Source organism: Archocentrus centrarchus, chromosome 6 (assembly GCF_007364275.1).
Source record: "Archocentrus centrarchus isolate MPI-CPG fArcCen1 chromosome 6, fArcCen1, whole genome shotgun sequence".
In the NCBI taxonomy this organism is placed as follows: domain Eukaryota; kingdom Metazoa; phylum Chordata; class Actinopteri; order Cichliformes; family Cichlidae; genus Archocentrus; species Archocentrus centrarchus.
The window spans coordinates 6627740-6640261 of NC_044351.1; positions in this window are offsets into that span (position 1 = coordinate 6627740).

Consider the following 12522-nt stretch of genomic DNA (forward strand, 5'->3'; position numbering starts at 1 on the left):
TTCAGTAGTGTGTGTGAGCGCTTTTCAGTAGTGTTTGTGAGCGCGTTTCAGTAGTGTGTGTGAGCGCGTTTCAGTAGTGTGTGTGAGCGCGTTTCAGTAGTGTGTGTGAGCGCGTTTCAGTAGTGTGTGAGTGCGTTTCAGTAGTGTGTGTGAGAGCGTTTCAGTAGTGTTTGTGAGAGCGTTTCAGTAGTGTGTGTGAGCGCGTTTCAGTAATAATGTCCCTAACGGCCCCTCATACGTCACACTGCAGAAACACGTCTTTGTCTAAAATTGAAGATTACACTAAAGTCACTGCACAATAAAAGCTAAGATTTACACATGCAGTAACATGTACACAGTAAAAAAACTAAGCTCTTTCTGGGCATGTCTTTCTCTCCCCTCAGCCCAACCGGTCGTGGCAGATTCAATTCAATTCAATTCAATTCAATTCAATTTTATTTATATAGCGCCAAATCACAACAAACTGTCACCTCAAGGCGCTTTGTATTGTGGGTAAAGACCCTACAATAATACAGAGAAAACCCAACAGTCAAAACGACCCCCTATGAGCAAGCACTTGGCGACAGTGGAAAGGAAAAACTCCCTTTTAACAGGAAGAAACCTCCAGCAGAACCAGGCTCAGGGAGGGGCAGTCATCTGCCGCGACCGGTTGGGCTGAGGGGAGAGAAAGACATGCTGTGGAAGAGAGCCAGAGATTAATATCAATTAATGATTAAATGCAGAGTGGAGTATAAACAAAGTAAATAAGGTGAATGAGAAACAGTGCATTATGTGAACCCCCCAGCAGACTAGGCCTATAGCAGCATAACTAAGGGATGGTTCAGGGTCACCTGATCCAGCCCTAACTATAAGCTTTATCATAAAGGAAAGTTTTAAGCCTAATCTTAAAAATAGAGAGGGTGTCTGTCTCCCGAATCCAAGCTGGAAGCTGGTTCCACAGAAGAGGGGCCTGAAAGCTGAAGGCTCTGCCTCCCATTCTACTCTTAAGTATCCTAGGAACCACAAGTAAGCCAGCAGTCTGAGAGCGAAGTGCTCTGTTGGGGTGATATGGTACTATGAGGTCTTTGAGATAAGATGGGGCCTGATTATTCAAGACCTTGTATGTGAGGAGAAGAATTTTAAATTCTATTCTAGATTTAACAGGGAGCCAATGAAGAGAAGCCAATATGGGAGAAATATGCTCTCTCTTTCTAGTCCCTGTCAGTACTCTAGCTGCAGCATTTTGGATCAGCTGAAGGCTTTTCAGGAAGCTTTTAGGACAGCCTGATAATAATGAATTACAATAATCCAGCCTAGAAGTAATAAATGCATGAATTAGCTTTTCAGCATCACTCTGAGAAAGGATGTTTCTAATTTTAGAAATATTGCGCAAATGCAAAAAAGCGGTCCTACATATTTGTTTAATATGTGCATTGAAGGACATATCCTGGTCAAAAAGGACTCCAAGATTTCTCACAGTGTTACTGGAGGCCAAAGTAATGCCATCCAGAGTAAGTATCTGGTTAGACACCATGTTTCTAAGATTTGTGGGGCCGAGAACAAGAATTTCAGTTTTATCTGAATTTAGAAGCAGGAAATTAGAGGTCATCCAGGCCTTAATATCTTTAAGACATTCCTGCAGTTTAACTAATTGATGTGTGTCATCTGGCTTCATTGATAGGTAAAGCTGAGTATCATCTGCATAACAATGAAAATTGATGCAGTGCTTTCTAATAATACTGCCTAAGGGAAGCATGTATAATGTAAAGAAAATTGGTCCTAGCACAGAACCCTGTGGAACTCCATAATTAACCTTAGTGTGTGAAGAAGACTCCCCATTTACATGAACAAATTGGAGTCTATGAGATAAATATGATTCAAACCACTGCAGTGCAGTACCTTTAATACCTATAGCAAGCTCTAATCTCTGTAATAAAATGTTATGGTCAACAGTATCAAAAGCTGCACTGAGGTCCAACAGGACAAGAACAGAGATGAGTCCACTGTCAGAGGCTCTAAGAAGATCATTTGTAACCTTCACTAATGCTGTTTCTGTACTGTGATGAATTCTGAAACCTGACTGAAACTCTTCAAATAAACCGTTCCTCTGCAGATGATCAGTTAGCTGTTTTACAACTACTCTTTCAAGAATCTTTGAGAGAAAAGGAAGGTTGGAGATTGGCCTATAATTAGCTAAGACAGCTGGGTCAAGTGATGGCTTTTTAAGCAGAGGTTTAATTACAGCCACCTTGAAGGTCTGTGGTACATAGCCAACTAATAAAGACTGATTGATCATTTTTAAGATTGAAGCATCAATAATTGGAAAGACTTCTTTGAACAGTCTAGTAGGAATGGGATCTAACAAACATGTTGCTGGTTTGGAGGAAGTAACTACTGAAGTTAACTCTGAAAGATCAACTGGAGCAAAAGAGTCTAAACAAATACCAGCAGTGCTGAAAGCAGCCGAACATGAAGAATAATCTTTGAGATGGTTATGAATAATTTTTTCTCTAATGTCTAAAATTTTATTTGTAAAGAAATCCATGAAGTCACTACTAGTTAACGTGAAAGGAATACTCGGCTCTACAGAGCTCTGACTCTTTGTCAGCCTGGCTAGAGTGCTGAAAAGAAACCTGGGGTTGTTCTTATTTTCTTCAATTAATGATGAATAGTAAGATGTCCTAGCTTTACGGAGGGCTTTTTTATAGAGCAACAAACTCTTTTTCCAGGCTAAATGAGCATCTTCTAATTTAGTGAGACGCCATTCCCTCTCCAGCTTTCGGGTTATCTGCTTTAAGCTGTGCGTTTGTGAATTATACCACAGAGTCAGGCACTTCTGATTTGAAGCTTTCCTTTTCAGAGGAGCCACAGTATCCAAAGTTATACGCAGTGAGGATGTAAAACTATTGACGAGATAATCGACCTCACTGGGAGCAGAGTTTAGGTAGCTGCTCTGTACTGTGTTGGCACATGGCACTGAAGAGCATAACAATGAAGGAATTAGATCCTTAAACTTAGTTACAGCACTTTCAGAAAGACTTCTACTGTAATAAAACTTATTCCCCACTGCTGTGTAATCCATTAAAGTAAATGTAAATGTTACTAAGAAATGATCAGACAGGAGGGGGCTTTCAGGGAATACTGTTAGGTCTTCAGTTTCTATGCCATATGTCAGGACAAGATCCAGAGTATGATTAAAGTGGTGGGTGGGCTCCTTTACATTTTGAGAGAAGCCAATTGAATCTAACAATAGATTAAATGCAGTGTTGAGGCTGTCATTCTCAGCATCTACATGGATGTTAAAATCACCCACTATAATTATTTTATCTGAACTGAGCACTAAATCAGATAAAAAGTCTGAGAAATCAGACAGAAACTCTGAGTAAGGACCAGGTGGACGATAGATAATAACAAATAAAACAGGTTTTTGATTTTCCCAATTAGGATGGACAAGACTAAGAGTCAGGCTTTCAAAAGAATGAAAACTTTGTCTGTCTTTGATTAATTAATAAGCTGGAATTGAAGATTGCAGCTAATCCTCCTCCTCGACCTGTGCTTCAAGCATTCTGACAGTTACTGTGACTCGGGGGTGTTGATTCATTTAAACTAACATATTCATCCTGCTGTAACCAGGTTTCTGTAAGGCAGAATAAATCAATACGTTGATCAATTATTAAATCATTTACTAATAGTTCCTGAGCACCTTGGAACAAGCAGGACTTCATGGCCCTAAAAAGGGTTCCTGAGCACCTTGAGTGGGAGCTTGAAGTCTCTCAGCCGCCTGAGGAGGTAGAGACGCTGTCTGGCCTTCTTCACAGTGATGTTTATGTGATGAGTCCAGGACAGGTCCTGTGAGATGGTCACTCCCAGGTATTTGAAAGTGTCCACTCTTTCCACCTCAGCACCACTGATGACAAGTGGATGGTAGTCCCTCTGCTGCTTCCTGCTGAAGTCCACAATCAGTTCCTTCGTTTTGCTGACGTTGAGCAGGAGGTGGTTCTCCTGGCACCAGTTCTCCAGGCGGGAGACCTCTCTCCTGTAGGCTGTCTCCTCATTGTGAGAGATTAGTCCCACAACAGCAGTGTCGTCAGCAAACTTGATGATGACGTTGGACTCTGACGTGGCCTCGCAGTCATGGGTGTACAGTGAGTACAGCAGAGGGCTGAGCACACAGCCTTGGGGGGATCCAGTGTTGAGGGTGAGGGAGGATGAGGTGAGGTGACCCACTCGTACCACCTGTGGTCTGCTGGTCAGGAAGCTGTGAACCCACCTGCACAGGGATGGGCCCAGGCCCAGGTCCAGCAGCTTGGAGACCAGCCTGGAGGGAACTATGGTGTTGAATGCTGAGCTGTAATCTACAAACAGCACTCTCACATAGTTCCCCTTACCAGTGTCTATGTGTGAAAGGGTCTTGTGGAGGAGGAAGGATATGGCGTCATCTGTGGATCTGTCTGGCCGGTATGCAAACTGTAGTGGGTCGAGGGTGGTGGGCAGTGAGGAGGTGATGAATGTCTTGATGAGTCTCTCAAAACACTTCATCACCACAGAGGTGAGCGCTATGGGCCTGAAGTCATTGGGGCTGCTGGGGTGTGGTTTCTTTGGGACAGGGACTATGATGGACTTTTTAAAGCAGGTGGGAATCACACACATTTTCAGTGAGAGGTTAAATATCAGTGTAAACACAGGTGCCAGCTGGTCAGCGCAGGTCTTAAGGACACGTCCACTAATACCGTCTGGTCCAGCCGCTTTCCTAGTGTTTACACGTCTAAACGCCCTCCTCACGTCGCGCTCCGTCACAGTGAGTGTCTCCGCCCCTCCGGCCGGGAGCGCAGCGGGCTGTCGGCTTCCCGACTCAAAGCGCGCAAAGAAGATGTTGAGTTCATCAGCCAGAGAAGCGTCGGCACTCACCGGGTGTGTGTGTGGTGCTTTGTAGTCCGTGATGGTGCGTAGTCCCTGCCACAGTCCCCTGGAGTCAGACTGTTGTAGTTGCTGTTCCAGTCTACGGCCGTAGCGATGTTTAGCCTCTTTCACCGCTCTGCGGACGTTGTATGATGCAACCTTGTAGTCCTCCATGTTCCCAGAGGCGAGGCCGGAGTTGTAGGCAACGGTGCGGGACCTCAGGGCGTCGCGGACAGATTTATCCACCCACGGCTTCTGGTTGGGAAAAGTCCTGATGGTCCTCCTAAGTGAAGTGTCTTCAACAACTTTCCCAATAAATCCCACAACAGTTTCCGTAAACTCCTCGATGTCTCCGCCCGCGCTGCTGCGAAACATGTCCCAGTCGGTTGAATCCAACGCACCCTGCAGAGTGGCCTCTGTTTGATCAGACCACCGTGTCACTTCTCTCACAGCAGGGGGTTCCTGCCTGAGCCGTTGTTTGTATTTCGGCATGAGAAGGACAGCGGTGTGGTCAGGCGGAAGAGGCTTTGCTTTGTAGCCCTCTTTGAATGGAGAGTAGCAGTGGTCTAGGGTCCTCTCTCCTCTGGTGGGGCAGTCGATGTGTTGAATCAACTCCGGTATCAGCTTTTTCAAGTTTGCACTGTTAAAGTCCCCGGCTACGATGAGAGCCGCATCACGCTGGTTAGCCTGATAGGTGGAAATCGCCTCATGTAGCTCGGATAGTGCAGTGTTTGTGTCCGCCTGAGGTGGAATATAGACGGCGCTGAAGATGACCGAAGTGAATGACCGTAATGCCTCTAAGTTTGGCGCAAAGGGGAGTTTCTCAGGTTTCCAGAACCGTTCGAATTTTTGAGATACCTCATGTATTCGCGAAGTTACGGTAATTAGAGAAAAGACGCATCCTGACGTGTCACATGTGACACGTTCGGTGTTAAAGGGGTACTAGGGGTGCTCTCAGCAGATGCTCAAGGGAAAAAAGATTCATATAAACCAAGAGTTTCCCCTGTGATGTGTATGCCTTAAGCATGTGACTTTAGAATAGGTGTAACTTAGCCAAAAGACGATTGGTTGGGGTTCAAGTTTCATGGGTTGAGATGTTATGTAAATTAGGAGGGGTCAAAGGCAAGTGGGCTGTTATCATATTTAAGATATGTTTGCCACTCTTTGTCTGCTTTTCTCTTTCCTGTCTTCTATTTTTCAATTTTTCTGCTTCTGCATCTTTCTCTGTTTCTCTCCTCTCTTCTTTTCTTCTTCTCTCTGTCACTGTGTGTTTATCTCAGTCTTAACTATGCAACTATCTGTGTTTTGGTCTTTGTTGCGTGTAACTAATATGTCTAATAAACAACCTGCACCAAAACCTGCTCATCCCACTGATTTTTTTTGGAAACTTTGAACATAATTGGGTTTGAACTTTCAGCCAAAAGGAACATGGTGACCCTTAAAAAAATATCACCAACAATCCTTCTGTCACATATGACCCTTGACACTTGTCTCCACCCATTCTACCCTGCCTGCACTCTCTTTTTCACCTCTCTTGTGTGCTGCCTGTTACTTTTAATGATGTTTAAACTCATTGTCACACAATAGCTCAGAGTAAGTGACAAGGAGAGAGTCCACACAAGAGGTTCACTTAAATAAAATGTCCTTTATTAAACTGAGTCTAGACCTAAGAGACAAACATCACAAATGGGTTGATGCAAGATTGGGGGGAAGAGAGAGAAAATGAACAGTTAATTTTTTATAGCCTGCAAGACAGGTGGGCTGCATTACCTGACAATCCTCCCATGCTGGCCAATTATCAGAAAAAGGCCAGGCCAGAACTCTATCGACAGTGACAGAAAATCTGGTAACCCCAGAACAGCAAGTAAAAAGCAAAGTGTTGCTATCTAAATAAACACCAGATCATATCACAAGTGTAAAACACTACATGGCCTGCAGCTACAATCACCCCCACACTGCTTTGCCAAAACACCAGCTACCAACAACCAAATCTGGAATTAAAGTATGAGCATCAACCACAGTGCCATACCAAACAGTGCCTCCAAACAAAAAATATCTATGCTAACCAAAGCATTCAAGATGCCAACAAAGTGGGAACCAAGTTACAACAAAGCTCACCAATTCAAAGAACAGTTCAATTGGGGTCTACATTAAAGATACCGGACCAAGTCACCAAGTATAAAACTTCGCAATACTATTCAAGTTCAGCTCTGCAGTTCTTACCCTTCATACCAGTTATGCCTTGCCATGTTACACCAAAACCCCTTTTAAGGCCAGAAACCCAGAAAAATACATAAGTGAAGCACCAGCAGAGGTGGCAAAAGTACTGACATTCTGTACTTAAGTAGAAGTACAAGTACTTATGTTAAAAAATACTTTAGTAAAAGTCGAAGTACTGGTTCAACTTCTCTACTTAAGTAAAAGTAAAAAAGTACAGGCTCTGAAATGTACTCAAAGTAAGAAAGTAAAAGTAGTTCTTTGGAGGATGTTTCTACCTGCTATTTTTGTGTAAAACAAACCGAACCTCATTATATATTATTGTAATAATATAAAATAGTACATGAGAATACAAATGTTATTCTAATCTAAATTTTAATTCTAATGAATGCACTCAGCTTGAATCTGTTATGTAGGACACAAACTGTGAAAGGGAATTTAAACACAGCTCTGTTCTCTGTGTCCTCCATAGTAGAGGGTGACTGTGCCTCCACCTAAACACCAACATGAGGATACTCAGGGGTTACAGTGGGATTCAGAAAGTGGAGGAACCCTAAGATCAGCTGTAGTGGCTCTGTATGGGGAGAAGAATCACAGCTTTCTATTGTGAGCTGCAGTAAATGATGTTGGTGTGCAGGCTGTGATCAGCTGACCTGCTGCTGCTGCTCTGAGGTTTACTGCTCTGTGTGGATGAAGTGAACTCACAAAGATGTAACCCAGTATTTCACAGCTATCTGAGCTGATCTCCATCCCCTACACTGACAGCATACAGGCTGTAGAAATGTTGGATTCAGTGAATGAATCTCAGCATCAGCAGCTTTGATTCAAACTCATCTCTGCTGCACTGATGTAACCTGTAACTCTGACCATGAACACAAACACTGTGCTCCAGCCCAACACAGAGCTTTACTGTAAATACAGTACAACAAACTAACCTATTTATTAAACACTAAATTGCAGCATTTTCATAGAATCTTTGAATAACACAAAGTCAGCATACTTCAGTTTGTTTTCCGGTCCTTACCTTTAAATCTAACCTCTCTTCTTCCTCTCCTGTCCTCTTTCTCCATCTCTGAGTGAACTTCTCTCTCTTTGCTCTCCCTGAAATGCAGCAGCTCTTCTTTTAGCTAGCAGACACACTGTGTGACAAACTGCACACACTTTGTGTGTTTGCTGATATTTGTTGAGCATTTAGAAACGTTGCATTTACCTGCCACACGTTACTCACTTCATGCTCGCTCCTCTTGAGTAGCGCTAGCTAAGCTGTTTATGTGCCGCAGCGCAACTTACGGACTCGGTCCGGCCCGATTATAGCGCTATAAATGATACATTAATTATATGGGTTTGCGTATTTAATCCCTTTGTACGAGATAAGCCCCGGTGATGGAGGATACGCAGTACGATTGTCTCTTATATGTTATTATTCCTCCATTTAGGCTCAGATCGTTTTATGTTTGAAGGCGCACTGACCGGAAATGCAAACTTCTCTCTGACGTTAAAAAGTAACGAGTCTGTTTGAAAATGTAAGAAGTAGAAAGTACAGATACTTGTGTAAAAATGTAGGGAGTAAAAGTAAAAAGTAGTCAGAAAAATAAATACTTAAGTAAAGTACAGATACCTGAAAAATCTACTTAAGTACAGTAACGAAGTATTTGTACTTCGTTACTTCCCACCTCTGAGCACCAGCCACAGAAAGTTGCCAAACATGAGCTCCTAACTGTCACATACTGGCTCAGAGTAAGTGACAAGGAGGGAGTCCATACAAGAGACCTTAAGGAAAGGTTGCCAGTCGTTCTTATATTAAGTCAGTCTCAACAAGATACAGGTTTTTTTTTTTTTTATTAAATTACACTTTTCCTAAGACTGAAACCTCTTGGGAATATATGTTTTTGCATACAGGAAAACATTTTTTAAAATGTATAAAAAAGCAGCCAGATATCAGTAAAAGTTCAATCAGCCAATTTTCCTGTGAATCTTGCATGTCTGACAAACACAAAAAAATATCTGATCTGATATGATATGATATGATATATGATATGATATTGAGAGGAAGTTTTTTCTGTGTCTCTCTCTGCTCTTCACTATAGATTCACTATAGACCTAGCTTTGAAGATGTTAGAGGAAAATAAATTAGAAGGGGAAGAATGTGAGAATGTGGAAAAAATCAGTTAGATGTATTACTACTGTGTAAGTCATACTGTTTTAAACAATTTGAAGCCACATAGCCAGTGGAGGTTCCTGATATGGGCGACATGGGCAGCCGCCCAGGGCGACTTCTCATCTAGGGCGGCATGATGAAGAGAAGGAAAGGGGAAGGCGGAGTATTCTTTCGTCTCGGTTGCTGAGCCTAGAATGAATCTGTGCATTTAATTTTATTAGATGCACAGATTCATTCAGATTCAAATTAGATTCACACAATTGATAGAACACAAAGCAAATTTGATTAAGTTGGTCCTTATATGTGCATGTGTAACAGGTGTGAACACTTCATCCACCCATGTAGAAATGACAACACTCGGGGATATAGAGTTGACCTTTACCTCACCAGTCACCACAGTGTTGTGAGGGAGAAAGTGAAGCGACCCAACATTCGAGGGAGTGTAGCGCACTTCCGGTTTTTCAAAATAAAATACAACATCGATAAAATTCACATATATATTGAAAAATAAAATACAGCATTAAAGAAGAAATTAAATAATATTTTTGTGCATTCTTAACGCCGTTACACCCACCCCCACTGAATTTTATCGAACTTGAGCTGCAGGTATACAGGAGTCCCCAAAGACCCACAACATTACACAAACTGAATTTGGGGGCCCCGAAGGCAACCAAACATTTAATGTGTCCTAGAAGGACAAGCGGGATGAGGGTGGCGCCTAACCCTTAACCCAACTACTGGCAATAGGGTGCCGTCTACACCCCACAAAACCCCCACACCAAAATACAGACTCGCAACACAGGGTCAAGTGGTGACAAGTTTCAGAAAACATTTGAACTCAAAAGGTACAACATAGGTACAAGAAGGGCACAGATAGGCCAAAATCTAATCAGCAAAAGCCTGGAGCACAGATTTACAAACCTTCTTAACATTGAAAATGTCAGGAGTAACATCCTGTCGAGACATAGTCTGTATTAATCTGTTCACAGGCTTAACAAAATGACCAAATCTAGAATGCACTTGAGATTGATTGACAGGTTGAACAGGTTGTGCAGTGTGTGGCTGCCCGAGAGTCAGTGGGGCAACAGTAGTCATGCCAAGGCCAGCGTCACGCAGCCCGGCGTCAGAGTTAGAGGCAGGACCAGTCACTGAACCAGAGTCACAGGAAGCACAGTGGCCAGGGATTCTATCTAGGCAGTATCTTCAGTATCTTGGGGAACCGAAGTGACACTGATCAAATCAGAGACATTGACCTGTGTTGAGTCCGGTTTGGTTAACTGCGTGATCCACGCAACAGTTCTCTCAGAGCCAGAGCCATCCTTGTAAAATGGTCTGTGATGACAAGGACATCAATAGACTTATTACGGGAGTCCTCTGCAGACCAAAAGTCAATGCAAACCAACTCGAGTGGTCGAGATGTGACAGTGCTCTCAAGCGGGGCTCTACCCTCAGGTTCTGCTGTCTTGCTCACAATACAGCGCTGGCACAGTCGAATATACTCCCTCACATTTCTTTCAAGGGTCAGCCAGAAAAACCTCTGTCTGGTCAAGCTCAAGCTGCGAGACTGAGCCTGATGACCTGCCTCGTCATGTACACCATGCAGGACCTTGGCTATAAGTGAGTCAGGTACCACAAACTGGTGACGTCTGGCTCCAGTTCTCTGATCTTTTGAAACTCTGTACAGGACACCGTTGATCACAGAGAGTTTGTCCCAGGGCTTCAGGTACTTCAGTACCAACATCAGTTCTCTCATCCTTTCTGTCCTTGCAGGCCGTTGATGCCTCTCAGCATAGAACAGGACACGTGAAAGGGTACTGTCCCCAAGCTGACTGTCACGGAGGTCTTTTAAAGTGTAAGCAGGCAAGGCATCTGAGCCTGGAGCGGCCAGCTGTGGAAGATACTGCAAAGCAGCCATAGCCCGGGGAGCGGGACCAGCATCCCAACTGATGTGAGACTGTAAGACAGCGGATACCACCGCCGAATCTAGAACTTGGGAGTTCATACAGAGAGAACCATTCAGAGACTGGTGAGAATCACGAGGGGCCTGGTTCCGATTACTGGAAGCATGAAAAGCCTGATGAACAGAGGCAGCTGACATACCCTGGACCTCATGGAGGAGATTTTGATAGGGCTCAGCAACCAATCTCTGACCCACAGGGTCTCTGAAAAAAGGGACACGGCTCAGGCCATCAGCCACTGTGTTCTGTTGGCCCGGAACGTACTTAATATCAAAGTCATAGCTGGCAAGCTTAGCCACCCAGCGTTGCTCATGTGAACATGTGCAGTCGTCCATTCAGTGGAAGACAGTTTACTGTACTGCAGTTTGGACTTATTGTTCCTTCTTTTCCGCTTCTCTCCCTTCAGGAGATCAAACAACGGCCTGGCCTCTACAGAATACTGTGGTACAAAGTGCTGATAGTAATTCAACATTCCCAAGAATGATCTCAGGTGCTTTTGGGAAGGTGTGACGCCATCTGGCTCCATAAGGTCGGCACAGGACATGTTAGCGATGCCCTCCACCTTGCTAGGGTCTGTGGAGACACCGTTCTCATCTATCACATGGCCCAGGAATTTGACAGACCTTCTCAGGAAAAAGCACTTCTTAGGCGCTAATTTCAGGTTGTGGCCACGCAATCTGCTGAACACCATCTCAAGGTGCTCCAGTGCAGTGTCCTCATCTGGTGCAAAAACCAAGAGATCATCTAAGTAGCACAGCAAACTGAGGTAGTTTTGATCCCCTAAAATGCTAGTCATCATCCGCATGAAGCTACCTGGACTGTTACAGAGGCCCTGCGGCAGGCGATTGTACTCATAAAGGCCCATGGGAGTGGTAAAGGCCGAGTACTTCTTGTCCTCCTCATGGAGCGGCATACTGTAAAAAACAGATGTCAAATCCATGGTGCTGAAGAGGCAGTTGCCTCCAAGTGCTGCCAGACAGTCCGCCTGATGGGGAAGTGGGTGAGCGTCTTTCAGCATCCTTTTGTTCAGCCAATGAAAATCTGTGCAAATACGGAGGTCGCCATTCTTCTTCCAAACCAGCACAAGGGGCGATGCGTACTCACTATTCGATTTCCTAATGATCTCTTTTTCCCCCATTTCATTTAACACTTTTGATACTGGCTTGGTGGCACATGCTGGTAAGGAAGCCTTAAGGGTCTGCTGTCTGAAAGGTGTATACGGTGCACAAAACCCTTTGCCTCACCACAGTCCAGATGGTGATGTGAGAAGACATCCTGGTATTGCAACACAAGGTTTGCCAGCCTTCCCTT